At 39.1% G+C, this 27,849-nt stretch overlaps 2 long non-coding RNA genes and 1 pseudogene across 2 annotated transcripts; 1 reads left to right on the top strand and 2 right to left on the bottom strand.

Moving 5' to 3' along the window:
• Positions 1-6: 6 nt before the first annotated feature.
• Positions 7-2,439, top strand: LOC144455071 (uncharacterized). The gene is made up of 2 exons (XR_013483804.1): positions 7-662; positions 1,897-2,439. It is a non-coding gene; the product is annotated as an uncharacterized LOC144455071 (long non-coding RNA).
• A 12,025-nt stretch (positions 2,440-14,464) lies between these two features.
• LOC144455006 (uncharacterized) lies at positions 14,465-27,634 on the bottom strand. Its single transcript, XR_013483683.1, has 2 exons — positions 25,464-27,634; positions 14,465-16,551 (listed from the first exon to the last, which is right to left on the bottom strand). It is a non-coding gene; the product is annotated as an uncharacterized LOC144455006 (long non-coding RNA).
• On the bottom strand, positions 17,637-21,277 carry LOC110204135 (CCR4-NOT transcription complex subunit 7 pseudogene; annotated as a pseudogene).
• Positions 27,635-27,849: the final 215 nt, after the last annotated feature.

Genomic DNA, 27,849 nt, shown 5'->3' with positions numbered 1-27,849 from the left:
CTCTCTGTGGAAGCACATCTAGTCTCAGAATACTCAGTGGATGAAATACTTATAGGTGGAGACACCCACGCTCTGAGAAGACTCAGAGGAAAAGATACTTGTGGCAGGAGACAGTCTTTCGGGGAACATTCCAGTTACTACAGCCTTGCTCTCTGTGGAAGCACATCTAACATCAGAATACTCAGTGGATGAAATACTTATAGGTGGAGACACCCACGCTCTGAGAAGACTCAGAGGAAAAGATACTTGTGGCAGAAAACTCTTTGGGAACATTCCAGTGTAAGAAAGAAGCTGGGAAGCCTCTCTGGGCAAAGAAACCTGTCTGTAGGAGAAACTTAGGTGGGGACTGTAGTCCGCCCAGTGCAAGCTGAGACCCCACCTTTGTTTCTCTTAATAAAGATTGGTTTCTTTGCCCAGAGAGGCTGTCCAGTCTCTTTCTTACACTGGGTACTACAGGCTTCCTCTCTGGGGAAGCACATCTAGCATCAGAACACTCAGCAGACAAGACATTTGGGGCTGAAGACACTCTCTGAGAACATTCTAGTTACTATAGGTTTGCTTTCTGGGGACACACATCTACCATCAAAATACTCAGAGGAAAAGACCAGAGCTGAAGAGAAAATATGACTTTGAAATACAAGATTCTAAAGAAACATTAAAAGGTAAATATGAAAAAGAATTCGTAAGCAACTCAATGAGGTTAAATTGTGCACTTTCCTATAAGGAAAGAGGATACGCATATCTTCTAAGAATGCGATCAGTATTAGAGCAGGTGGAGGGATTCTACATAGAAAGAAGTTTGGGAGTGAGCCCCTTAGGTTGGGATGATGGAAGATAAATGGATAGGTAAGAAATATGTATGCCCTGGGAGAAGGCAGAAAAGAGAGAAAGAATGGGGGAAATAATCTCACAGAAAATAGGTGTGCAAGAAAGAACTTTTACCCTGGAGTGGAAAATGGTTGGGAGGGGGTAGCCAATGCTTGAATGTCAGTCGCATCTAAATTGCTTTAACAGGGGGAAATATCTATATCTATATTTGTGTTTGTCCCTATATATACTCATTCAATTGGTTATAAAAATCTATGTTACCCTAGAGGTAAGTAAAGAGAATGGGAAAAGAGAAAGAAAGAGTGGTGATAACAGGGTGGGGTGATAAATAAATAGAGCTGTCCTATGCAAAAGAGATATTAGAGAACAGACAGGATAAAAAGAAAGAGAGAAGGAGAGACAGAAGATGATAGGATGGAGGTAAATGCATAGTTAGTAATCTTAACTGTGTGAATGGGATGAATTCACGTATAAAATGGAATGGGGTAGCAAAATGGATTAGAAACCAGCATCCAAAAATACGTTTGTTTGTTCCTTTGTTTTACAAGAAACTCACTTGAAACAAAGAGAGAACTACAGAGTGAAAAAGGGGGTTGGAGCAGAAACTCTAATACTTCAACTAAAGTGAAAAATGGAGGGATAGTAATCATTATCTCAGACAAAGCAAAAGCAAAAATAGCCCTATTAAAAAGGTTAAGCAGGGAAACTGCCTCTTGTTCAAAGGAACGACAGGCAGTGAAATAATATCACAAGTAAAGATGTATTTTGGAAATGGCATAGGGTTCAAATTCTTAACGCAAATGAGAGCTAGAGAAACCCAATCATAAAATGAATAAGAAAGAAGTTAAGAAGAGTAATAGAATTTTAGAAAACTTAGATATGGAAGACCTCTGGAGAAAACTGAATGGGAATAGAAAGGGGTGCAGACAGATGGGGCTTTAGGTAAATTCACGTTATACAAATTGGAGTTTATGGAAGGAATTCTATAAGAAATCTGTATTCCAAGATAACACCTCCGTCAACTTTACCATACTATACTGGGATCTCTTTCTGCTCCTGCCCCTGAAGTTGGAACTCTGTAGCCTCCTAACACCACCAGCACCCCTTCCCAAAAGGAAAAGCTAAAAAGTAACCTCCAACTGAAAGCAGAAGAACAGACCTGCAGAGAGATGGCCACCCCACCACGAGATTGGGAGCTGGCTTGAGACCTCCAGTGCTGAGAGAGCAGACCTTCATTTTAGTCTGCCCACCCTCTTAAGAGTTTGGTGCCTGTGTTTTGCTACTTTGTCCATCCAAAGGTTACTGTGTGTCTGTCCCTGGTCCCCTCCACATGTGGCCTGTCCTCTCCTGAATGTTTCCACGTGCGGCCCTCATGTATCTGCCTGCCGGGGTGTTCTTCCTTTCAGCTGCAGCTAGGCCCTCATGTGGCTGGCCCCACTAGCGATGTGTTCCTCTTCTTGCTCTTGCTTCTCTGTGTCCAGCCTCCACCTGTCCTTGAACCACATCCTTGTCCCTCCTTCAACGGGGTGCAGTCCCCTTCCTAACTCCCTTCTGCCCTTATCCACATCCATGGGGTAAATTCATATTACATAAAGGATCTGTGGAATGGTCTGCTTATGTTGTTTTTGTTATCATTTAGCGTTTATTTAGTATTTACTTTTCCAAAATTACATGTAAAAACAATTTTTAACATTCATTTTGAAATGTTGAGTTCCAAATCCTCTCCCTTCCTGCCTCTCACCCCCCTACCCATTGAGCAGGCAAGCTATTTCATGTAATTTATAAATGTTTAGTCATGTAAAACATATTTCTTTATTAGTTGTGTTGTAAAAGAAAACATAGACCAAAAAAAAAAACCCTCTAGAAAAGTAAAGTTAAAAAGTCTGTTTTCATCTCTCTTCAGACACCATCACTTCTTTCTCTGGGAATGGCTATCATTTTTAATCACAAGTCCTTCAGAGTTGTGTAGAATCTTTATATTGCTGAAAATAGCTATCATTCACAGCTGATCGTCTCATAATATTGCTGTAACTGTGTACCAGGTTTTCATGGTTCTAGTCACTTCACATTCCATTAGTTCATGTAAATCTTCCTAGGATTTTGTGAGACCATCGTGATTATCATTTCTTCTAGAGTCACAGCATTCCATCACAATTATATACCACAACTTATTCAACCATTCCCTAGTTGATGCACATCCCATTAATTTCCAATTCTTTGCCACAAGAAAAAAGCTGCTATCAATAGTTTTGTACATATAGGTCTGTTTCCTTTTTTTAAAATTTCTTTTAGGATACAGACCTAGTAGTGGTATTGTTACGTTAAAGGGTATGCATAGTTCCAAATTGTTCTACAGAATGCTTGATTCCATTCACAACTCCACCAGTAGTGCATTAATTTCTAATTTTTCCCACATCTCCTCCAGCATGTGTCATTTTCCTTTTCTACCCTATTAGCCAATACCTCAGAATTGTTTTAATTTGCATTTCTCCAATCCATAATGATTTATAACTTTTTTTTCATATGGGTATAGATAGCTTTGATTACTTCATCTGAAAAGTCACCGGTCATATCTTTTGATCATTTATCTGGTGGGGAATGGCTCTTATTTGTATAAATTTGACTCATTCCCTCTATATTTGAGAAATGAGGCCTTCATCAGAGGAATTTGGCTACAATAATTTTTCTTTTGCCAGTTATGATTGCTAGCTGTATTTCTCTCCATCCTGTTTCCCCCTTGTTTATTCTATTCTCTCTCTTCTTTCACTATGTTCCTCCTTAAAAAGTGTTTTGCTTCTGACAACCACCTCGTGCAATCTGTCCTCCATTCTATCATTCCCCCTTCTCTTCTGCCTTTCCCATCCTGCATTTCTGTAGGGCAAGATAGATTTCTGGACCCATTTTGTGTGTGTGTGTGTGTGTGTGTGTGTGTGTGTGTGTGTGCATGTGTGTGTTATTCACCCTTTGAGGCAATTCTGATGAGAGTAAGGTGAAAGTATTCCCTGCCACCTCCTCTCTCTTCTCCTCCACTGTAAAAGCTCTTTCATGCCTATTTATGTCAGATAACTTACCCCATTCTACCTCTTCCTTTCCCTTTCTCTCAGTGCATGATGCTTGGCAGAGAGCAGACACTATAAATGTTAACTACTATTATTAGTTCATTAATCAGATGTGACCAGTATATAATGCCAATGATGATGAGATGCATGATTTTCTGTATAAGATAATTTGGAAATACATTCAACAGGATTGAAGTCACCTGATTGGTAGCAGGTTTGTTTCAAGTTTCAAATACATAATAATGTGTCAGATTGGTAAACTTTTGTATCAGGTATGTCAAGCAACTTTTCATAAGTTTGATATTATGAAAGTAACAACTGAAAGTAAAAGTGGAAAAATTGTTTAAAACCACTTATGTTATTTTTTTCAGCCCTGCTAACCCTGTCTTATAATGTTTTCTAGCTGCCATTTGCAGAACTGGATATTTCCACTTTTGCCTCTAATTAAGAGGAAGTTATAGCTAAAACAATATGGCTATCACTTATAAAGGGTGTGGTTTTTAACTAAGTTTTTTTGGGTTTTTGTTTTAATGTGAAAGCATAAAACTGGTCATTGATTACTGTGTGTATAAAGGAGGGGATGAAGTAAAAGCCTTATCTGGATTGGTTCTGCCCATTCAGAGCAGTCCTCCTTGGGGTATGAAGGTGTACAGTAGGGTTAGTCTATTCTTCCTTGTGGGCTGGCGGTCGTCATGATGTCAAAGAGCACAGCCCACCGCAGCTCTAAGAGGAGGTGGGGTGGAAACCCCTGACTCCTCTCCCTTAGTAAGCCGGCTAAGATTGCCTCTGATATAGGGCTATAGAGTGTGATCAGAATCCCCATGTGCCAGTTACCATACACTGGGGTCCACAAAAATAAAGAAACCATGTTGACTCTGGTAGATACTGGTGCAGAATGCATGATGCTCTATGGGAACCCTGAAAGATATCCCGGCAAGTGGGTAGCCATAGAAGGATACAGGAGATATTCAGTCAGTGCAAAACAAACTAAATTAATACAGAAAATAGTGGACTGGCCAGGGTATGTGGCTGTCTGGGGGAAGAATATATCATGGAGTGGGCAGGCAGGGGCATCAGGCACCTTCACTGGGGTCCCTGTCAATTCCCCTTATTTTGTAAACTTACCAGCTTCCTGGAAATCATCTGTGTAAGCAAGGTCATCAGCCCTGGGAAAAGAGCTTCTTTGGGTTATTGGAGTTCCTAAAGGATAAACTTGTCTTGTTGAGAATTTGCAAGAGTATATATAATACAGAAATGATTTCCAGTCATTGGTTTTTACACCAGGACAAATTTAAATTTGAGACAAAAGGAAAACAAGTGAAAGAAGTTACGTGAAATCTCTTATGGATGTGAGTCCTGGTAAGTTTTTCTTTCATACTGCAACTCCATGAGAGCAAAAATAATTTTATCTAGCCCTAAGCTGTGATTAGTGAAACTTGCCATTTGAAGTCAAAGCTCTTGGGATGATAACTGATTTTATTTTAAGGCTCGAATTTAAATTTAGTTGTCTGATGAATCATTCAGTCAGTAATCCGCCAGTTGTGAGAAATCCTGCAAGCTACTCAGAGGAAATGTGATCTTGACCAGGTAGAGATCTGCATCTGGGAAAAAGTCAAGAGGACAACCTAGTCAGCAATCTAAGGTGGGATCCTCCTGGCTCAGTTTCCTCATTGTGTTCCTTTGAACAGGAATGCTTTCTACCTGGCTATTCCCACATCTGGTGGTGAGGTGGAATTATTACTGCACATTTGGTCATTAAACTGTGACTCTTGCCTGAAATCAAACAAAGCTAAGGACACTATATCCTGATATATATGGGTCCTTAGACTTAAGCCTGAAGGACTAGTTTGTTGCTGTTATGATCACATCCCAGATTTTTTCCTTTTATATCAAATTCCTATACTCAGAGCCAGGGGTCAGTAAATGATATGAGCACAATACAAGTATGTGAGATCTTAATGTTTTCAATCTGAGTGTGCAGTCATTCCATATCCCAAACAACAAGGTAAATTAGTACTTGGGCTTGTCATCTGCCTGTCTGCATAGTCATGTGAAAGATGAAGTCCCTGAAATAGCTTATCATGTCTAAATGATACGGGAGTAATAAGGCACAGACAAAAAAAAAAAGCCTGTGAAAGAAAGATTTGAATTTATTAACTTGTTGGGTGAAAATCAGAAATACCTTCTATTAGGTTTGGTGAAGAAAATTTTACTGCATTCAGTTTTCTTAAAGGGATTTAACTCCCTTTTTTGTGTTACATTAATGGAAAAGTCGGTTTCATTCAAGTTATTTCTAATGTGGTACAACCACATTGTACTATAAAAAATTTATTGATATGCACTATTATAAAAGTATCCTCCCAAGTCTTTACATTTAATTGGAGTAAAGTCAGCTTCTTATAAGTAAATTCACTTATGTCACTATTGAACTCATGGGTGGAAAGCCTGCAAGAATGTTGTTGGTTATATTTTCACATATGGGATTGAATCCTCAGTAGCATTTGATCTCCTAAGTGAATTGGAATCAGAGTGGAACCTTTTGAGAAAGTAACAAAATCAGACAATCCTCTATATCAAATGTAAATTATTCTAATGGGGCATGTAAAAACCTAAATTTTCTGAAGCTTCAGGCAAACTCTGTTCCTACTCTCATGCTCCCTTGTTAAGAATGGAGCTTAAGGTTTCAACTGGTTTTTACAATATGATCTAGTTATTGGAGAAGTACAATTTGAGAGGCTATGCTAACTTGTATTGAGATCTGTTCTGCAAAAGATTTTAGCAGGAACATCTAAAGATTCTCTAGAAGTCACTTGGAACCAGAAAAACAATTTCCATTGAAGAGTTGCCCCTGAGGACAAGATATTTTCCAGATTGCCCCAAGAAAAGATGTTCCAGAGACCGTACAACTACATGGGATATCTGGATTCCAAGATGAAATTTGTTAATTAAGTGGATGTTGGGGTGGGTTAGTGATCAACATTGTACAGGCCTCCCCTAGAGAAAAAGGGGAAACTGAGGAAATCAAATTGTTCTGATCCCATTTTGTAATTGATTCAATCCTCTGTCACTCCTAATACGCTGTAAAACTGCCCAAGCCATGTGTATTTGTCTCTGAACCTAGTTCAGAAACTCAGCTCTCCCATTGATCCCCAAATGCCACTGGTTCTTCCTTCACTTCCCCAGGGGTGGGATGGAATAAAATTGTAACAATTGTGGCAGTTTTCTCATTGGTCATGTTGTTTTCCTGTCTGTGCTTATACTGCTCCCGTGGTTTGTGCTTACAAATGGGACCATCCCAACTGTACTCAAAAAGGCCCTAAACACCCTAGTATAGAGCTACCTCAGGGACCTTGTGCAATACATTCAGAAAGAGTGTAGGGGAGGCTTTTCAGGGGTGGGTTGTGGGGTCCCAATTGGGGAAAAGCCATAAAAACTTGAACTCTGTGAAAGGAGAAAGCCCCAACGTGGTGACCTGTTAAAAACTCATAACTTAGAGTCATAACTTAAAATACTATGACCGAGGAAAGCCATAGTGAGAGTATCATGACCCATATGTGACTGGTACATGATCAATACAGAAACTTATATTTGGGCATAACATTGGCTTAATTCCCAAGCCCATTACTAAGCAGAAAATCAAAAATATCCACCAATCAGAAGTGATGCTCTCTCTTAACTCATCCTTCCTTTGTTTTCTCTAATTACCAGCGGGATTTGGGGGTGTTTTGTGGAGATCTGCTGAACTGTCTGCCTGCCGTCCCAAACTGAAGATTGGCTCTGTTTAGTTATTACTGCTAATGACTGATTAAACTGCTACCTATGATCAACCTGGAGCTTCTTGGCCTATTCCTTTGGTATCAAGAAGAACACTCCACAGTTATGGAGGAGGTAGAGGGTTCCCCAGCCAGGTGAACTCCTGATGTTACAATTAAAAATGTGCAACCCATGTAAAATATTGCCATATATCCAAGGTCTCAGTTTGACTGAGGCAATGCCCATTCAATGATTAATCCTAGGTAAGAAGTGAAACAGAGAATGGTCTCTATTACTCGGTTAAAAAAAATCAGTCTGGGAGGAGAATTCCCTCAGGATTTCTGGCCCAAACAGAAACAATTGCTATTTACATTCACTCTCAGCCAACCAGGATCCAAGCAATGACCAAATGGGGTTTGGCCTGGGACCTACTGTTGGCTAATCAATGACAAGGTCTCCCTCCCACTGCATCCAGGATCATCTCCCATCAGCCTGATATATATCTTGTGCTAGAGCCTGATGGCTGTGGAGGAGAAGGTGAGGCTGGTGACTTTGCACATCCATCCTTCACTTACATCCAATTCACTTGCATGTCGTGGCATGACCTCCCTGATATCATGATCTTAGAGAAACAGATGCATAGAAATATGTATTTTTTAGGATTAGATTATTTAGTTTCCAATTATTTTTAGTCTATCTTTCCATGGCACTTTATTACATATGAAGAAATATCATTGCTAAACATATATGTACCGAATGGTATAGCATCCAGATTCTTAGAGGAGAAGTTCAGGGAGTTAAAGGAAGAAATAGACAGAAAAGCTAGACTAGTGGGGGACCTCAACCTCCCCCTCTCTGAACTAGATCAACCTAACCACAAAATAAACAAGAAAAGAAGTTAAGGAGGTGAATAGGATATTAGAAAAGTTAGGTATGATAAACTTCTTGAGAAAATTGAATGGGGATAGAAGGGAATATACTTTTTTCTCAGCAGTACATGGCACATACACAAACATTAACCATTTACAAGGGCATAAAAACCTCATAATCCAATCCAGAAAGGCAGAAATATTAAATACATCCTTTTCAGATCATGACGCAAACAAGCATTTTTTAAGAGCCAGCTGTGTTCCAGATACCGTGCAATATCCTTAGTCCTTTATGCATTTTCCATAGGCAAAAATAAGGCCTACCTTATATTTGCCATGTTTTCAGCACAATTGCTCACAGAGTAGCTCAAAGTCCTCTACTGGGAATGTAGGAAACACAATTCTTGTTTAGTATGGAAATGGGCCCATCCCTCAAACACCTGGTGGCCTAATGTTAGAAGATTCCCCAACTGCTATCGAAGGAGAAATAAAAGAAATCATCCTATGCAAGGACACAGTGAAGCCGATGGTTTCATCCATTGCTGTAACACCTATTGGTTGTCCTTGGACAAGTGACCCTGCGGTTTTGTGTAAAGAGACTTCCTTCCCAGTATAAAACTATTGATTCACTTCTTCTTTTCTCTTGCCCTGAAAGAGGGGATCTTGTGTTACAGTAAGTCCTGCCAGCTGCATTCCAAATCCATCTCTTTTTTCCCTTGAATGATTCTTCCTGTCTTTGTTTCCCCCTGAACGACAAGCTTCATTTCCCTATCCTAAGTTGCTGAATAAAGCTGCTGACTGGCTGTGTGTTCTAAGTGGGTCTGAACCCAATCTGTTTCCTAGGAAGGCAACGCTGCCAGCACCACCAGTGACAGGTGTCCCTCCCAAGAGATCCTGTTCCTCTGCTTTGAGAGAATTCCTCCTAGTGACTAGGATCACTCTTTGACTGAATCCAAACTTCACAGAACAAATCCCCTTAATAAAAGGGTTTATTCTGTAAAATTTGAACTTAGTCAAAAGGCTACACCCAAGAACCTAGAGGGGCACGTGTGGCTTTGAGGCCACAGGTTCCCCACCCCTGTGTTACCCTTTCTTTGAGGAGATCTAGAGAGAAGGCAACTTCTTATGCTCCCTGGGTTCCCTAGACTAGGCTCAATAGCCTCCCTGGGAGGCAGAATTATACAGGGGAAAGGACACTGTCCACCCTGGAGGTAGGGTGATATAGTGGCTCTGATGGTTTGTACCTGTATGGCCCTGCACTTTCTGGCCTCAGTTTCCTTATCTGTAGATTTAAGGGTATAGACTAACTAACCTCTGAGGTTTTTTCCAGCGGTAGATCTAAGGTTTTCTGGACAGCCTACCTAAGGACAGCTAGAAGGCTGTCCACTAAGAAATGAATTTCTTTGGCCACATCAACTGATAAATCCATTTATGACATTGGACGGGTTTACATAGTTAGAAGTAGTACCCACCATAAGTCTGTGAATTGTACCAATACCTAACATTTGATCATGACACAGTATAATCTTCCCAAGTCTTTCTACAGAACTTGGGCTTGTAAGTGCAAGATACTGGATACAATTTCATTTATGGCCACTCTGTTGGTTCATTTCACTTAGCTATTTTTCTTTGTTACACTTGACAATTCTTGGGGGGGGAGCAGATATCAGCAAATGACTGATGTAAAACCTTTTCAATTTACAAAAAGAAAAAGGAAAGTGATATTGTCCTTAAACAGACAGAATGACAGACTTGGAGACTAAAGAAACATGGGTTCAAAGCCCATCTCTGACACCTAAGCTCTCTGTCTCAGGTTTCTCACCTGTAAAGGAGGGATAATAATACCTCCAGGGGAGTTAGAGCTACTCTCCCTTCCCCCACTCCCATTAGTATACCAGTTTCTCAGAGGGCAGCTGTTCCATCTCTGCTCTGGCTTCTAGAGGTAGCAGTGAGGGTTTGGGCAGGGGGTTTGAATCCATGAAGATGAGTCTCCCTGATTCCAAGCCCAGTGTTGTATTCACTGAGCCACTTAGCTACCCTGTTGCTATGGGTAAAGTGCCCTAAAGGTCAGAGGTTATTTTCACAATGTGAATAGCTCAGTAATGTATGTGGGCAAGGGATAGTCTTATTGGGGGCAGCTATTTGCCTCAGTGGATAAAATACAATGTGTCACTGAGAAAAAGGTATATTCTTTTCTATTCTCATTCAATTTTCTCCAGAGTTCTCTCATATCCAACATTTCTAAAATTCTGTTCACTTCTTTTTTTTGTTGTTGTTGTTAGATTTATCTAGTTCTGAGAAGGGAAAGTTGAGGTCCCCCACTAGTATAGTTTTATTGTCTATTTCCTCCTGTAACTCATTTAACTCCTCTTTTAAAACTTGTGATGTTATACCATTTGGTTCATATATGTTTAGTATCGATATAATTTCATTGTCTATGATGTCCTTTAACAAGATAGAGTTTCCTTTCTTATCTCTTTTAATTAAATCTATTTTTTGCTGTTGTTTTGTCTGAGATTATGATTGCTACCGCTGCTTTTTTTTGTTTACTTCAGCTGAGACATAATGGATCCGGCTCCAGCCCTTTCCTTTACTCTATATGTGTCTCTGTGGTTCAGATGTGGTTCAGTGCATTGTAAGATTCTAGTTTTTTCTGCTATGCCATTCTGCTATCCACTTCAGTTTTATGGTTAAGTTCATTTCATTCACATTTACAGTTACGACAACTATGTATTTCCTTTCATCCTATTTTCCTCATTTATCCTTTTCTCTCTCTCTCACCATTAATTCTGTCCCTCCTCATAGTATTTCACTTCTGACCACTACCTTCCCCAATTGGCCCTCTCTTTCTTCAGTCCCCCACTCTTTGCTTCCCTAAAGGGTAAGATATATTTCTGTATCCAATTGAGTGTGTATGTTATTCCCTCTTTGAGCCAATTATGATGAAAGGTTTAAGGCTGCTCACCAACCCCATCTTCTCCTCCACTGTATTAGCTCTTTTGCACCTCTTTTTTGTGATATAATTTACCCCAGTCTCTCTCTCTCTTCCCTTTTCTCCCAATGCAGTCTTATTTCTCACCCCAACATAGTCAACCCACACCTGGACCCTCTATTTATGTATACTCCTTCTAATTGCTCTAATAGTGATAAAATTCTTCAGAGTCACATGTTTCATAAATAGGCTGAGCCAATAAAATAAAAATGATAATTCAACCTAAACAATTCTGCTTATTCAGTGCTAGACTAATAGAACCATCAAAAACTTTTTAGAGCTAGAAAACAAATCATAGCAACATTCATTTGGAAGAACAAATGGTCAAGAATATTAAGGGAATCAGTGAAAAAAATTGAAGGAAGGTGATCTAGCTTTACTAGATGTCAGATTGTATTATAAAGAAGTAGTCATCAAAATAATTTTGTACTGGCTAGGAAATAGAGTGGTGGCTCAGTGGAATAGATCAGGTACATAATATATTGTAGTAAATGACCACAGTAATTTTGTTTTTGAGAAACCCAAACATCCAAGCTTTTGGGACACAAATTCACTATTGGACAAAAACTTCTAGGGAAACTGGAAAACAGAATGACAGAAACTACACATAGTAGTTTCTCACGCTTTATACCAAGATAAGGTCAAAATGGGTGTATGATTTAGACATAAAGGATGGTACCAAAAGCAAATTAGGGAAGCATGGAATAATATACCTGTGGAATCTATGGAGAAGGGAAGAATTTAGGACCAATCAAGAGACAGAGATCATTACAAAATGTAAGATGGATAATTTTTATTGTATTAAATTTAAAAGGTTTTGCACAAACAAAACAAGTGCAATCAAAATTAGAAGGAAAGCAGGAACCTGGAGGGGGGAAACGATCTCTGAAAGGCCTTATTTCTCATATAGAGAACTGAATCAAATTTATAAGAATACAAATCATTACCCCATTGATAAATGGTCAAAGATATAAACAAGCAGTTTTCAGAAGAAGAATTCAAACTGTCTATCGTTATAGGAAAAAGACGTTTTAAATCATTATTGATTAGAGAAATGCAAATTAAAACAACTGTGAGGTACCACTTCATACCTATCAGGTTGGCTAATATGACAGAAAATAAAAATGATAAGTGTTGGAGGTGATGTGGGAAAACTGGGACACTAATGCACTATTGATGGAGTTGTGAAATCAGCCAATTATTCTAGAGAGTAACTTGAAATTACACCCAAAGGGCAATAAAACTGTCCATACCCTTTGATCCAGCAATACCACTGCTAGGTCTGTACCCCAAAGCAATCAATACAAAAGCTAAAGGACCTATATGTACAAACGTATTTACAGTAGTTCCTTTTGTGGTGGATAAGAAGTGGACATTTCTACCCATCAGTTGGAGAATGGTTGAACAAGTGGCATATGAATGCAATGAAATATTATTGTGTTATAAGAAATGACAAGCAGCGTGATTTCAGAAAAGCCTGGAAAGACTGAAATGAACTCACAATGCAAAGTGAATTGTGTAGAACCAAGAGGACTTTGTACACAGAAGCAGCAATATCCTATGATGAACAACTGTGAATGATTTAGCTATTCTCAGCAACACAATAACCCAAGACTGTTCCAAAGTACTCATGCTGAAAAAGTGCTATCTGTCTCCAGAGAATGAACTGATAGCATCTGAACACAGACCAAAGCATACCATATTTCATTTTCTTTTGGATGGGTGGGGGTTTGAATTTTCTTCCACAAAATGAAACATATGGACATTTTGTTGTTATTTATCCTCCATTCTCAAAGAGGACCATGACATCAGGGAGGTGATGCCATGACATGCAAGTGAATTGGATTTAAATGAGGGAGGGCTGAGAGGGCTGTGCAAAGTCACCAGCCTCACCTTCTCCTCCAGAACCATTTGGCTCTAATGGCAAGATATATATATATATATCTCAGAACAACTGGAGATTACCCTGGATGCAGTGGGAGGGAGACCATGGCATTGATTGGACAACAGTAGGTCCCAGGCCAAGGGCCACTGGATCATTGTTTGGGTCTTGATTGGCTCAGAGTGAATGTAAATAGCAATTGGTCTGTTTTGGCCAGAAACCCTGAGGGTCTTCCCCTCCCAGACTGATTTTTTTTGACTACTTAATGGAGACCATTCCTCTGCCTAATTTCTTACCTACCCTTAATCATTGAATGGGCATTGCCTCAAATTGAGAAATATGGAAATGTTCTACATGGATTACACATGTATAACTGTCAGGTAGGGAATTCCCATAGCTGGGGAACCCTATTCCTCCCCCATAAGTGTGGGTTATTCTTTTCGATACCAAAGGAATAGGCAAAGGATCTCCAGACTGATTATAGGTAGTAATTTAATCATTCATTAGGAATATTTACAAAACAAGGTAATTTTCAGTTTGGGATGGTGGCCAGACAGTTCAGTGGATCCCCACAAAAGACTCCCAAAATCCTCATGGTAATTACAGAAAACAGACAAAGGAAGTATGAGCTAGAGAGTGCATCGCTTCTGATTGGCAGATATTTTTGGTTTTCTGCTTAATAAAGGGCTTAGGCATTAAGCCAAGTTATGCCCAAATACAAGTTTGTGTATTGATCATATACTGGGCACATATGGGTCATGATATTCTCATTATGGCTTTCATCAGCCATAATATTTTAAGTTATGACTCTAAGTAATGATTTTTTAATAAGGCACTATGTTCGGGCTTCCACCTTTCACAGAGTTCAAGTTTTTATAGCCTTTTCCCAATTGGGACTGCACAATCCACCTCTGAAAAGCCTCCCACACATTCTTTCCAAATGTCTTCCACAAGGTCCCTGGTGTGGCTCTATACTAGGGTGTCGAGGGCCTTCTTGTGGTACAGTCAGGATGGTCCCATTTGTAAGCATAAACCACACAAGCAATGTAACCACAGATAGGAAAACAACATCACCAAGAAGAAAATTACCAAAAGTGTTATAATTTTATTCCATCCCAGCCCTGGGGAGGTGAAAGAAGAACCAATGGCATTTGAGGATTAGTGGGAGGCTGACTTTCTGAACTACGTTCAGAGATAAACACGGCTTGGACAGTTTTACAATATATTGGGGGTGACAGAGAATAGAATCAATTACAAAATGGGGTCAGAATAATTTGGTTTTCTCAATTTCCCCCTATATCTCAAGGAGAGGAGTGTATTATGATGATCATCAACCCACTCCCAATGTCCATTTAATTAATTAATTTCATCTTGGAATCCAGATGTTCCATGTAGTTGTATGGTCTCTGGAACATCTTTTCTTGGGACAGTCTGAAAACTGTCTTGTCCTCAGGGGCAACTCTTCAGTAGAATTGTTTTTCTGTTTCCAAGTTGCTTATGTAGACTCCTTAGATGTTCCTGCTAAAATCTTTGACAAAACAGATCTCAATACAAGTTAGTATGGTTTCCCAAATTTTACTTCTCCAATAATAAGTTCATATTGTAAAAACTAGTTGAAATCTAAGAATTCTTGTCTTAACAAGGGAGCATCAAAGCAGGAACTCAGAGTTTGCTTGAAGCTTCAGAAAAGTTAGGTTTTACATGCCCCATTAGAATCATTTACATTTGACATACAGGACTGCCTGATTTTGTTACTTTCTTAAAAGTTTCCACAGTGATTCCAATTCCTTTAGGAGGATCAGATGCTATTGAGGATTCAATCCTATACATGAAAATATAAGTAACAACATTTTTGCAGGAAGAAGCTTTCCATTCCTGAGTCCAATAGTTACACAAATGAATCTTACTTATAAAAAGCTGACTTTACTCCAATTAAAATTAAAGACTTGGGAGGATACTTAATTCTAAAACAGTACATATTAATAAGTTGTTTATAATAAAATGTGTTTGTACCACATTAGTAATAATCTTGAATGAAACTAACTTCCAATAATGTAACACAAAAAAAGGTTACATCCCTTTCAGAAAATTGATTGCACTGAAATTCTCCTCCCCAAACCAAACTGAAAATGCCTCTAATTTCCATCCCACAAATTAATAAATTCATATCTTCATTTCACAAACTTTTTTATCTTTTTTTTATCTTTGCCTAATTATTCAGAAAGAATGGGTTATTTCAGGGACTTAATATTTCACATGACTATGCAGGCAGGCATATGACAAAGCCTGAGTATTAATTTACCTAGTTATTTGGGATATGGAATGACTACACATTCAGATTGAAAACAGCAAGGTCTCACATACTTGTATTGTGCTCCTCTCTTTTACTTACCACTTGCTCTGATTATGGGAATTTGCTACGAAAGGAAAAAGCAAAGACATGATTATAACAGCATCAAAATAATCCTTCAGGCTTAACCCTAAGGGCACATATATGACAAGATAAAGCATCCTTAGCTGTGGTTGGTTTCAGGCAAGAGTCACAGTTTAACAACCAACCATGTAGTAATAATTCTACCTCACCACCACATTCAGGAATAGTCAGGTGGGAAACATTCCTGTTCAAAGGAACACAATGAAGAAACTAACCAGGAGGATGTAACCTTAGGTTGATGCCAAGGTGGTCCTCTCAGACTTTTTACCAGATGCAGACTTCTACCTGTAATAGTTCAGGATCGTATTCCCTCTAAGTAGCTTGTGGCATTTCTCTTGAACAGTGGATTACAAACTCAATGATTCATCAGACAACTATAGTTAAATTCAAACCTCAAAATAAAATCAGGTACAGTCCCAAGAGTTTTGACCTCAAATGCCAAGTTTCACTAATTATGGCTAGATACAATTATTTTTACTGTCATGGAGTTGCAATAAAAAATAAAACTTTACCAAGACTCAAATGCATAAGAGATTTTACTCTATCTTTCACTTGTTTTCTTTTTGTCTCAAATTTAAATTTATCCTGTTGTAAAAACCAATCATTAGAAATCATTTTTATACCATATATAAACTTTCAAATCCTCAGCAAGCCAAGTTCATTCTTTAGGAATTCCATAACCAGCTCTTTTCCCAGGGCTGATGACCTTGCTCACACAGATGATTTCCAGGAACCTGGCAAGTTTACAAATTAAGAGGAATTGAGAAGGACCTCAGAGAAGGGGCTGATCCTGACACCCCTGCCTCCCTATCCCATGATATATTTTTCTTCCAGACTTCCACCTACTCTGGCATACTCCCCTATTTTCTATCTTAATTTAGTTTGTTTTGCATTGACTAAATTTCTCCCATATCCTTCTATGGCTACCCACTTGCCAGGATGTCTTTCAGGGTTCCCATATAGCATTATGCATTCTGCACTGCTATCTACCACAGCAGACATGGTTTATTTTTTGGACCCCAGTATATGGTAACTGGCACATGGAGCCTCTAGTCACCCTTTATAGCCCTACATTGAGGAAACCCTGGCCATCTTCCTAAGGGAAGGGAGTCAGGGCATCCAACCCATCTACCCTTAGAGTTGCTGTGGGCTGTGCTCTTCGATACAACACCACCACCTCCAAGATGGAAAAGACTAACCCTGCTGCACACTCACATACCCCAAGGAGGACGGCTTTGAATGGGCTGAAACAATCTGAATAAAGGTTTCTCCTCATCCCCTCCTTTCCACACATAGTAATCAATGACCAGCTTTGGGTTTTAATATTAAAACAATAACCACAACTTAGCTAACAATCTACAACCTTTATAAGTGATAGCCAAATCGTTTTACCTGTAACTTCTTCTTAACTACAGGAAAAGGTAGAAATATTCAGTTCTTCAAATGGCAGTTAGAAAACATTACAAGACAGTGGTTAGCAGGGCTAATAAAATAACATAACTGGTTTTAAACACTTTTTCCACTTTCGGTTTCTTTCAGTTGATACTTTTGCAACATCCAAATTATGAAAAGTTGCTTGACATACCTGACACAAAAGTTTACCAATCTGAAGCATTATTATGTATTTGAAACTTAAAACAAACCCATTACCAATCAGGTGACTTCCATCCTGTTGCATGCATTTCCAAATTACCTTATACAGAAAATCGGGTATCTCCTCACCATTGGCATTGTATACTGGTCACATCTAATTAAGGAACTAATAATAATTAGTTAACATTTCTAATGCCTTCTCTCTGCCAGGCATTTGTTAGGCACTTTACACTCATGTGAAGTAAACTGAGGTAACTTGCTTAAGGTCACCCAGTCAACAAATTTGAGATCTATGTATTTTCCCAATTTGTCTTAGTGTGAAATCATATAATATATTCTGACTTATCTTAAAAATTAGGAGAGACAATTTTTCACTTAAAATGTGACCAGAATGAATTCAGTTACCTAGATTTATGTTCCAAATGGTATTACACAGAATCTTGGGTTATGATTTTAAGACTGACTGTAGCATTATATATTTTATACAAATGCTACTTATTCCAATGATTTCATATTATGGGGTCCACTATTTCCAGGATATCCACTGCCAAAGATGGTAAAAGTGGCAATCTGATATTAAGTTTTGATCTACCCCAATTATTACACTTAAGAGCATGCTTTAATTTAGTTCAAATCTCAGTTCTACAATCTCAGAAGGAACCCATAACTTATCAATTTACTCACAGCTTTATATGATTCCTTAAAATGAATAGGAGTCTCATGTAATTTATAGTCATATTTCCGATTTTAACATACCAATTTAAAAAGTTATTTTAAAATTGACCAGTACTTAACTTTAGTTTCTAACACTCCCTAAATTCTAGCTAGACATTCCAAACAATTAACTTTTGGTTGTTTCCCAGTTCACACAAATGTTTCCCCTTTTTGTGAGCCAGGAAAGGGTTAAGTGCCAGTTCTGTTCCAAAGTACAGCCTCTTCCCTCTCTTCACCTTAAAACTTTCACAGACACAATCCATAAACTCACCTCTCTTAATAAATTTGTCATTCTGGGCAAAAAGGTCCCTCCTCCTCTTTTTTCTTGTCTGTCACTTTACACACCAGAACTTGGCCACAGTTCAGGAATGTAGAGGGAGAGAAAGAATTTTTTTTTCTAACTTCTAGGGGTTTAATTAACAAGACAATTGTTAACAGGAATTCCTCTGGCTGGGGAACCCTGTACCTGCCCCATAACCATGAGATGTTCCTTTTGATACCAAAGGAAGATGCCAATGATATCCAGATTGATTATAGGTCATAGTTTAATCAATAATTAGAAATAGTTACAAGACAGGGGCAATCTTCAGTCTGGGGCAGTGGCCAGACCATTCAATGGATCCCTGAAAAAGACTTCCAAAATCCCCATGGTAATTACAGAAAGCAGACAAAGGGAGGAGGAGCTAGAGAGTGCATCTGTTCTGATTAGTGGATACTTTTGGTTTTCTGCTTAGTAATGGGCTTGGGCATTAAGCCAATGTTATGCCAAACATAAGTTTGTGTACTGATCATGTAGCAGTCACATATGGATAATGATAATCTTGTTATGGCTTTCATCAGTCATAGTATCTTAAGTTATGACTCATTGTCTAAGTGATAATGCAGTATCTAAGTTATGATTTTTTTTAACGGGTCACCATCTTTGGGCTGCTACCTTTCACCGAGTTTAAGTTTTATGGCTTTTCACTTATTACTATATTTCATGGCTTTTCCCCACTTGGGACACCACAATAACCTATATCAGATTGTTTATTGTCTCAGGGAGAGGGGAGGGGAGGGTGAAGTAGGAGGGATAGAATTTGGAATTCAAAATGTAAAAAGTGTTTTAAAATGTCTGATATTTAATTGGAGAAAAAAAACCAAAACATTAAAAAAAAACTTTTAAAGTAAGGCTTCGATTCCTCCCCTTCCCCAACAAAAAAAGATTGTTAAGTTCCTTCAGGGCAGGGATTGTCTCTTCTCGTTTTGTATTCATAGTACTTATACACTGTAGATGTTTAACAAATGTTTATTAATTGATCAATTATCATTTTCTTTAACTTCATTATTTGTTGTTTCTATAATATCTAATTTGACCTCCTCCTTCTTTAGGACTTTGTTGTTAAGGTTCCATTTAGATCTGTGTTTAATGTTAGTGGTCCTGGAACCAATGACTATTTTTATGGTGTTATGGTTTTTTAAAGGATGAAATAAATACTTTTGTCTTTTTACCATCATTTTCAATACATCTGTGCTCTCATGCATAGTTAGTTTTGTAAAAGATTCATGTAGTGCTGAGAAATGTCTATTTTTGCAATCACATTTAGAAAATGCTATAATTCTTAGCATGTAATTTTTCTTCAATTAGGAAGGGTGACATAGAAATTGGATAGCAAATAAATACACATGCACACAATGAAAAAGCATTTCTATCCTTATTTGGACTTATTCACGCTTCATTTTTTTAAACCTTGTATGGCTTTATAATAAATCTCCCAATCAATCTTTTTTGATGGAACTAGCAAAAGCATAATGTAATTTCTTGTTATTTAATTTGGTATAAAATAGATCTAAGCTGACTCTTTCTCTTTGGACTTTACCCTAATGAAGGTGACTTGCAGAATCATCAAATCAATCACACAGTATAAAAATATAAGACCACATAAGAGGGAGTAGGAGACAAGGAGAAGTGGATCAAGGGAAAGATACTGTCATGGGACTGCAGGCTCATGCCCCCTGGATGTCAATTCCTTGACAGATTTTACTAAGCCAGTCAAAGCCAGCAAGTTCCTGGACTTGATAGTTTGCTGAAGAGAATAAAGCTGTTTGAAACATTTAGTCAGTCCCCAATACACTAGGTCCACCAATTCAAAGGTGACAGACATTGGATGTATTTGGAAGACAAAATACCAGGAACAGGAGTTCTTCTAGGCTAAACTCTTCAGCAGTTTATCTTTTCCTTTTGGGTTAGCTTTGCCTAGTCAACAATTTGTGGCAAATGAACACACTCCATTCCATTGGACAGGACAAAGGAAAGCTGAGTAGACCTGGGACATGATCCATTTTCAGGTGAAAAGCAAGAAAACCCCAAACTTAAAAGAGTACAGCTGAGTTGCTTTCTAAGTGCCAAACTGATGGTCTACAATCTCACATATCAAAAATTCTTGCATACTGGAAGGCACTGACATAAAACAGAGCAACAAGTTATAAACTGTGTGTGTTAATTTGGAAATGAGAGGAGAGTGAGTTATCTAAATAACAACAGGTAGATATGTTTGCCAAAAGATTTTGGTATAGATAGGGATTTTGAGGTGTTTGCATCTCTTCGTTAGATACTTTACATCATAGATGACAAGAAAAGAACCATCAGACAATCACAAAGACACCGAGATTTCCAGGCAAGTGAGAGTTGGTTAGGAATTTGATGAAATAACCATCAATAAGGACTGTGAAAGGAAAGCGACCTGACTCCTTCACACAGCACTACTCCTAATGTCATGAGAAATTTTCCTTCTTCCTCTTGTCTTTTTAACTGGAATGCCAGATGTTTTTAGTACCTCTCTAGAGACCTAGGTGTACATGTGCACCCTTAAATCACATTTGAAGTTAAAATGTCACATTGAGGTTCCTGGAGGACACTCTTCTTGCTCATTCATAAATGTCAATGCAGTGTACTTGACTTCTTGCTAGTTTGTACCACTAATTAGCATTCCTTCTGAGTTCAGCACCTGAAAACTTCCTGTTCACAGCAACATAATTATGCTCCTGGATAACTGGGCTCATTTTCTTCTCCTCAGCAAGGTTACAGACTCCAGTTTCAGAAATCCTTTGGCTATGATATACAGTGGCTGCTGGCACAGTGGGCACAAGCAAGGGTCTAACTGCCACCAAGCATCAACCAATATGTACTGGATGAAAGATTCATTTCCGAAAATACACTGACTTTCTTATTTTTCTAACTTGGCCAGGGCTCCTACAGCACCTAGGCCTCCTTCTCAACATATTGACAGCCTTGGGGGTGGGGGCGGTCAGGGAACATTCCCCCTGCTGGCTGCCTGGAGAAGGAAAGAAATTGAGCAACTACCTGGTGCCGCCCCTTCCATTCCCTGGGACTCTTGCGTTCTTCCTCATCTACACCTAGCAATGCCTCTGTATGACCCTCAGGACCACGTAGGGAGGGTCAAAAGGACAGAAAATGGAATTCAAGGTCTTAAAAAGGAATGCTGAAAATTGTTTTTACGTGGAACTGGGAAAAAGGAAAATACTAAATTAAAAAAGAAAAATTATGACATTTTACTCTTTCAAATTTATTATAATGTCAAAGGTAGCTAAAGAAATCTTTGGAATTGTACTATTTTTCTATATTAGATTATCAATAAAATATTTGATTTAAAAAAGACTAGAGCTGAACAGAAAATTTGACTTTCAAATACAAGACTGGAGAGAAGCACAAATAGGTAAACAGGAAAGGGAAATCATAAGGGACTTGATAAGGTTAAATGGGTTACCTCCCAGCATTGCAAGATGATACTTGAAACTCATAAGAAATTTCTCATCATTAGTTAGAAGGAGTATAAATAGAAGGCAGAGGTGTGAGTTGAATATGAAGTGAGGGTATCTAAAAAATAAAATTAAGGCAGGAGAAAGAGGAGTGCACTGGGAGAAAGGGAAAGGAAGAGACAGAATGGGATAAATTGTCTAACATAAAACAGGCAAGAAAGAGCTTTTGGGGTTGAGGGGAAGAGAGGGGAGGTGGTGGGGAACACTTGTACCTTACTCTCAGAATTGCCTCAAAGAGGGAACAACATACACACACAATGGGTCCAGAAATCTATCTTACCCTACAGAAAAGCAGGGTGATAGAAGGAAGGACAGATTGAGGAAGGTGGTAGTCAGAAGCAAACCACTTTTAATGAGGGACACAGTGAAAGGACAGAGAGAATAGAATAAACAAGGAGGAAAATAGGACAGAGAGAAATACAGTTAGCAAACATAACTGGTAAAAAAAAATTCTTGAAGCCAACTTCCTCTGATGAAGGCCTCATTTCTCAATTATATAGAAAAGTGAGACAAATTTATAGAAATAAGAGCCGTTCCTCACCAGATAAATGATCAAAAGATATGACCAGTCAGTTTTCAGATGAAGTAATCAAAGCTATCTATAACCATATGAAAAAAAATGCTCTAAATTGCTGTTGATTGTTGCAAGGCAAATTAAAAAATTGTAAGGTACAGCCTCACACATATTAGATTGGTTAATAAAACAGAAAAGGAAAATAACAAATGCTGGTGGGATGGGGGAAATTTGAGACATTAATAGACTGTTGGTGGAGGTGTGAATGGATTCAACCTTTCTGTAGAGCAATTTGAAACTATGTCCAAAGGGCTATAAAACCATGCATACCCTTTGACCTAACAACACTGCTACTAGATCTTTATCCCAAAAGACATTAAATAAAGGAAATGGACATATACATACAAAAATATTTATAGCAGCTTTTTCTGGTGGTAAAGAAATGGAAATTCAGGGGATGAGCATCAATTGTGAAATGGTTCATTAAGTTGTGGTATATAATTGTGATGGAATGCTATAAGAAATAATGATCAGGGTAGGCTCGGAAAATCCTAGAAAGATTTACATGAATTAATGGGAAGTAAGATGAATAGTACCAGGAGAACATGGTACACAGTAACAGCTATATTATAAGATGATCAGCTATGACGAACTTAACTGTTTTCAGCAATATAAAGATCCAAGACAACTCTGAAGGACTTTATGAAGAAAAATGCCATCCATTCCCAGAGAAAGAAATGATGGTGTCTGAATACAGATGAAAGCAGTCTTTTTTAACTTTATTTTTCTTGAGGTTTTTTTCTCTACATTTTCTTTAACAACATGAGTAGTACAGAAATATGTTTTACATGACTAAATATGTATAATCTATATAGCTTGCCTGTTCAATGGGGAAGTTTGGGTTGAGAGGGAAGGAGAGAATTTCAAACTCAAAATTTTTAAAATGAATGTTAAAATTGTTTTTATATGTAATAGAGGAAAAATAAAATAGTAAGGGGCAGCTAGGTGGCACAGTGGATAGAGCACAGGCCCTGAAGTCAGGAGGACCTAAGTTCAAATCTGGCCTCAGACCAAACACTTGACACTTACTAGCTGTGTGACCCTGGGCAAGTCACTTAACCCCAATTGCCTAAAAAAAAAACAAAAACAAAACAAAAATAAAATAGTAATACTAAACAATAACAACAACAACAACAACAACATAAGTGGACCTTTTGTGTAATATGAATTTACGCACAGAAGTGGAAAAGGGCAGGAGGGAGTTAGGAAGAGGACTGCACCCCTGTGGAGGAGGAGTCGGCACATGGTTCCAGGATATGTGGGGGCTGGGCACAGAGAAGCATAAGCAGGAGGAGGAACACATGGCTGGTGCGGCCAGCCACATGAGGGCCTGGCTGGAACCGAAAGGAAGAACACGCTGGCAGGCAGACACATGAGGGCCGCACATGGAAACATTTAAGAGAGGACAGGCCACACGGTACCCCAATGTGGATGGACAAAATAACAAAACACAGAGACCAAACTCTTGGGCAGGTGGGCAGACTGAAATCAACATCTACTTTCTCAGCACTAGAGGTTTCAAGCCCAGCCCTGATCCAGCAGTGGTGATGGCTGTCTCTCTGAAGGTCTGTTCTTTTGCTTTCATTTGTAGGACTTTGTTTTTAGCTCTTTTTTTGTGGAAGGGGGATTGTGGTGGTAGGAGGCCACAGAGCACCAACTTCAGAGGCAGGAGCAGAAAGAGATCCCAGTACAGAATGGTAAAGTTTACATAGGGGTTTTCTTGGAATGCAGATTTCTTATTGAATTCCTTACATAAAGTCCAATTCGCATCATGTGAATTTACATAAAATACCATCTTTCTGCCCTCCTTTCTATTCCCATTCAGTTTCCTCCAGAGATCTTTCATATCTAAGTTTTCTAAAATTCTATTACTCTTCTTACCTTCTTATTCATTTTATGGTTAGGTCTATCTAGCTCTCAGGGAAAAGTTGATGTGCCTCACTAATACAGTTTTCCTGTATATTTCTTCCTGTAATTCATTTAACTCTTCCTTTAAGAAACTGAATTCTATGCCATTCCTAAACATACGTTTACTCTTGATATTACTTCATTGTCTCTCATTCCTTTGAACAAGAGGTAGTTTCCCTGTTTTACCCCTTTTAATAGGGCTATTTGTGCTTTTTTGCTTTGTCTGAAATCATGATTGCTAGCCCTCCATTTTTTACTTCAGCTGAAGTATAACAGTTTCTGCTCCAGCTCCCTATTTCAACTCTGTCATTCTCTCTTTGTTTCAAGTAAATTTCTTGTAAAAAACAAAACATACGTTTGGATACTGGTTTTTAATCCATTTTGCTACCTGCTTCCATTTTATGAGTGAGTTCATCCCATCCACACAGTTAGGATGACTAACTACATATTTTCCTCCACCCTATTTTCTTCTGTTTCTCCTTCTCTCTCTTTTTTCATCCTGTCTCTCCTCTAATTTCTGTTTCACATATGACCACTGTATTCTTTTTTCAGCCCACCCTTTTATCACCACTTTTTCTTTTACTTTTCTTATTCTCTTGCTTACCTGGAGGGTAAGATAGATTTTTATGACCAACTGAGTAAGTATATATAGATACAAGTATTAATATAGACACAGATATTTTCCACTTTTGAACCAATTTAGATGTGATTGAGGTTCAAATGCTGGCCACTCCTCCTTCCATTTCCTACTGCAAGATAAAAGCTCTTCCTTGCACACCTATTTTAGGTGAGATCATTTCCCCCATTCTTTCCCTCCCTTCTGCCTTCTCCCAGGGCATCCACATTTCTCACCTATCCATTTATTTTACATCATCCCAACTGAAGAGGCTCACTCCCAAACCTTCTTTCTATGTAGAATACTTCTACCTGCTCTAATAATGATAAAATTCTTAAAAGATATATGTATCCTCTTCCCTTATAGAGAAGCACACAGTTTAACTTTATTGAGTCACTTGTGATTTCTCTTTAGTATTTTACCTTTTATTGCTTCTTTTGAGTCTTGTATTTGAAAGTCACATTTTGTCTTCAGCTGTGGTCTTTTTATCAGGAATGATTCAAAGCCTTCTATTGCATTAAATATCCATTTTTTTCTCTTTGATGCTTTTTATAGAGAGCAAGCCTGAAGTAGCTGGAATGTTCTTAGAACGTATATCTCCACTCATAAGTATCTTGTCCACTGATTGTTCTGAGGGTAGATGTGTTTCCACAGAGAGCAAGCCTGTAGTATCCAGTGTAAGAAAGAGACTGGAAAGCCAATCTGGGCAAAGAAACCAACCTGTATCAGGAGAAACAAAGGTGGGGTCTCAGACTGCACTGGGCAGACTATAGACCCCACCTATGCTTCTCTTACAGGTTGGTTTCTTTGCCCAGAGAGGCATTCCAGTCTCTTTCTTACACTGGAACATTTCCAGGCAGAGTGTCTCCTGCCACAGGCATCTTTTCCTCTGAGTGTTCTGAGGGTAGATGTGTTTCCACAGAGAGCAAGCCTGTAGTACCCGGTAAGAAAGAGACTGGAAAGCCAATCTGGGCAAAGAAACCAACCTGTATCAGGAGAAACAAAGGTGGGGTCTCAGACTGCACTGGGCAGACTATAGACCCCACCTATGCTTCTCTTACAGGTTGGTTTCTTTGCCCAGAGAGGCATTCCAGTCTCTTTCTTACACTGGAACATTTCCAGGCAGAGTGTCTCCTGCCACAGGCATCTTTTCCTCTGAGTGTTCTGAGGGTAGATGTGTTTCCACAGAGAGCAAGCCTGTAGTACCCGGTGTAAGAAAGAGACTGGAAAGCCAATCTGGGCAAAGAAACCAACCTGTATCAGGAGAAACAAAGGTGGGGTCTCAGACTGCACTGGGCAGACTATAGACCCCACCTACGCTTCTCTTACAGGTTGGTTTCTTCACCCAGAGAGGCATTCCAGTCTCTTTCTTACACTGGAACATTTCCAGGCAGAGTTTCTCCTGCCACAGGTATCTTTTCCTCTGAGCGTTCTCAGAGTGTGTGTCTCCATCTTTACGTATCTTTGTCCATTGAGTGTTCTGATGGTAGATGTGCTTCCACAGAGAGCAAGGCTGTAGTAACTGGAATGTTCCCAGAGAGAATGTCTCCTGCCACAAGTATCTTTTCCTCTGAGTGTTCTGAGGGTAGATGTGTTTCCACAAAATGTAAGCATGTACTACCCAGTGTAAGAAAGAGACTGGAAAGCCTCTCTGGGAAAAGAAACCATCCTTTATTAAGAGAAACAAAGGTGGGGTCTCAGACCACACTGGGTAGACTATAGACCCCACCTATGCTTCTCTTAAAGGTTGGTTTCTTTGCTCAGAGAGGCTCCCCAGTTTCTTTCTTATACTGGGATCTTCTCAGAGAGAAATCTCCTGCCACAGGTAACTTTTCCTCCTAGTGTTCTGAGGGTAGATGTTTTTCCCCAGAAAGCAAGACTGTAGTAAGTAGAATGTTCTCAGAGTCTGTGTCTTCAGCCCCAAATGTCTCGTCTGCTAAGTATTCTGAGGCTAGATGTGCTTCCACAGAGAGCAAACCTGTAGTAAGTGGAATGTTCCCAGAGTGAGTGTCTCCCGCCACAATTATCTTTTCCTCGGTGTACTATTTAGTTGTGTTGACTGCTTTTCCCTCCTAAAACAAAAAATAGCATTTGTCACATGGCATGGCTCTCAGGGAGGAGGAGAAGAAGAGGGAGGGATACATGGGATACCATGATGTAAGATACAGTAAACATCAATAAAACTTTTTAAATGTAGTCAAGAATCTAAAGGGTATTCATGGAGAGGTGGGAAGGGGAAAGAAAGGAGTTTTGGATGTGCAGAGTGATTCCTTCCACCTCTGCAGCCTCAGGATCAGGGCTTGGCTTGAGACCTCCAGTACTGAGAGAGACTTTTAGCTGCTCTGACCATTTATCCACATGTCTGGCATCCACATGTCTGTCTTCTGTCCATCCACACTCAGGTATTGTATGTTTTTCCTTCTGTCCATCTGTCACTGCCCTCTTCGATGTGTGGCCATGTCCAGCCTTCATGTTTCTGTTCCCTGCTTCTTTTTCCTCTCAGTTCCGGCCAGGTCATCATGTGGGTGGCCCCTATACCCGCCTGATCCTCTTCCTGCTCTTGCTTCTCTGTCTTTGGCCCCCCCACGTGTCCTTGGACTGTCTCTTGGCCCCCTCCCCTCACAGGCACATGACCCCCTTCCTGCCTCCCTCCATCCCTTGTAACCAAGCCTATGGGAAAATTCACATTACCTCAAAATCGTTCTACTTAGAGGTTTGCCCAATGGTCCACTTAGGCAAAGCAAGAACTGTCTGTAGTTGATTTAAAAAAACAGATGGCAAAAGTGGAAAGCAGGTTGGCAGGAATTT

Source organism: Phascolarctos cinereus, unplaced genomic scaffold (genome assembly GCF_003287225.1).
Source record: "Phascolarctos cinereus isolate Bilbo 61053 unplaced genomic scaffold, phaCin_HiC Scaffold_115;HRSCAF=666, whole genome shotgun sequence".
Taxonomy (NCBI): domain Eukaryota; kingdom Metazoa; phylum Chordata; class Mammalia; order Diprotodontia; family Phascolarctidae; genus Phascolarctos; species Phascolarctos cinereus.
Note: the sequence above shows the minus strand (reverse complement) of the source record. Positions and strands in the feature narration are given on the sequence as shown.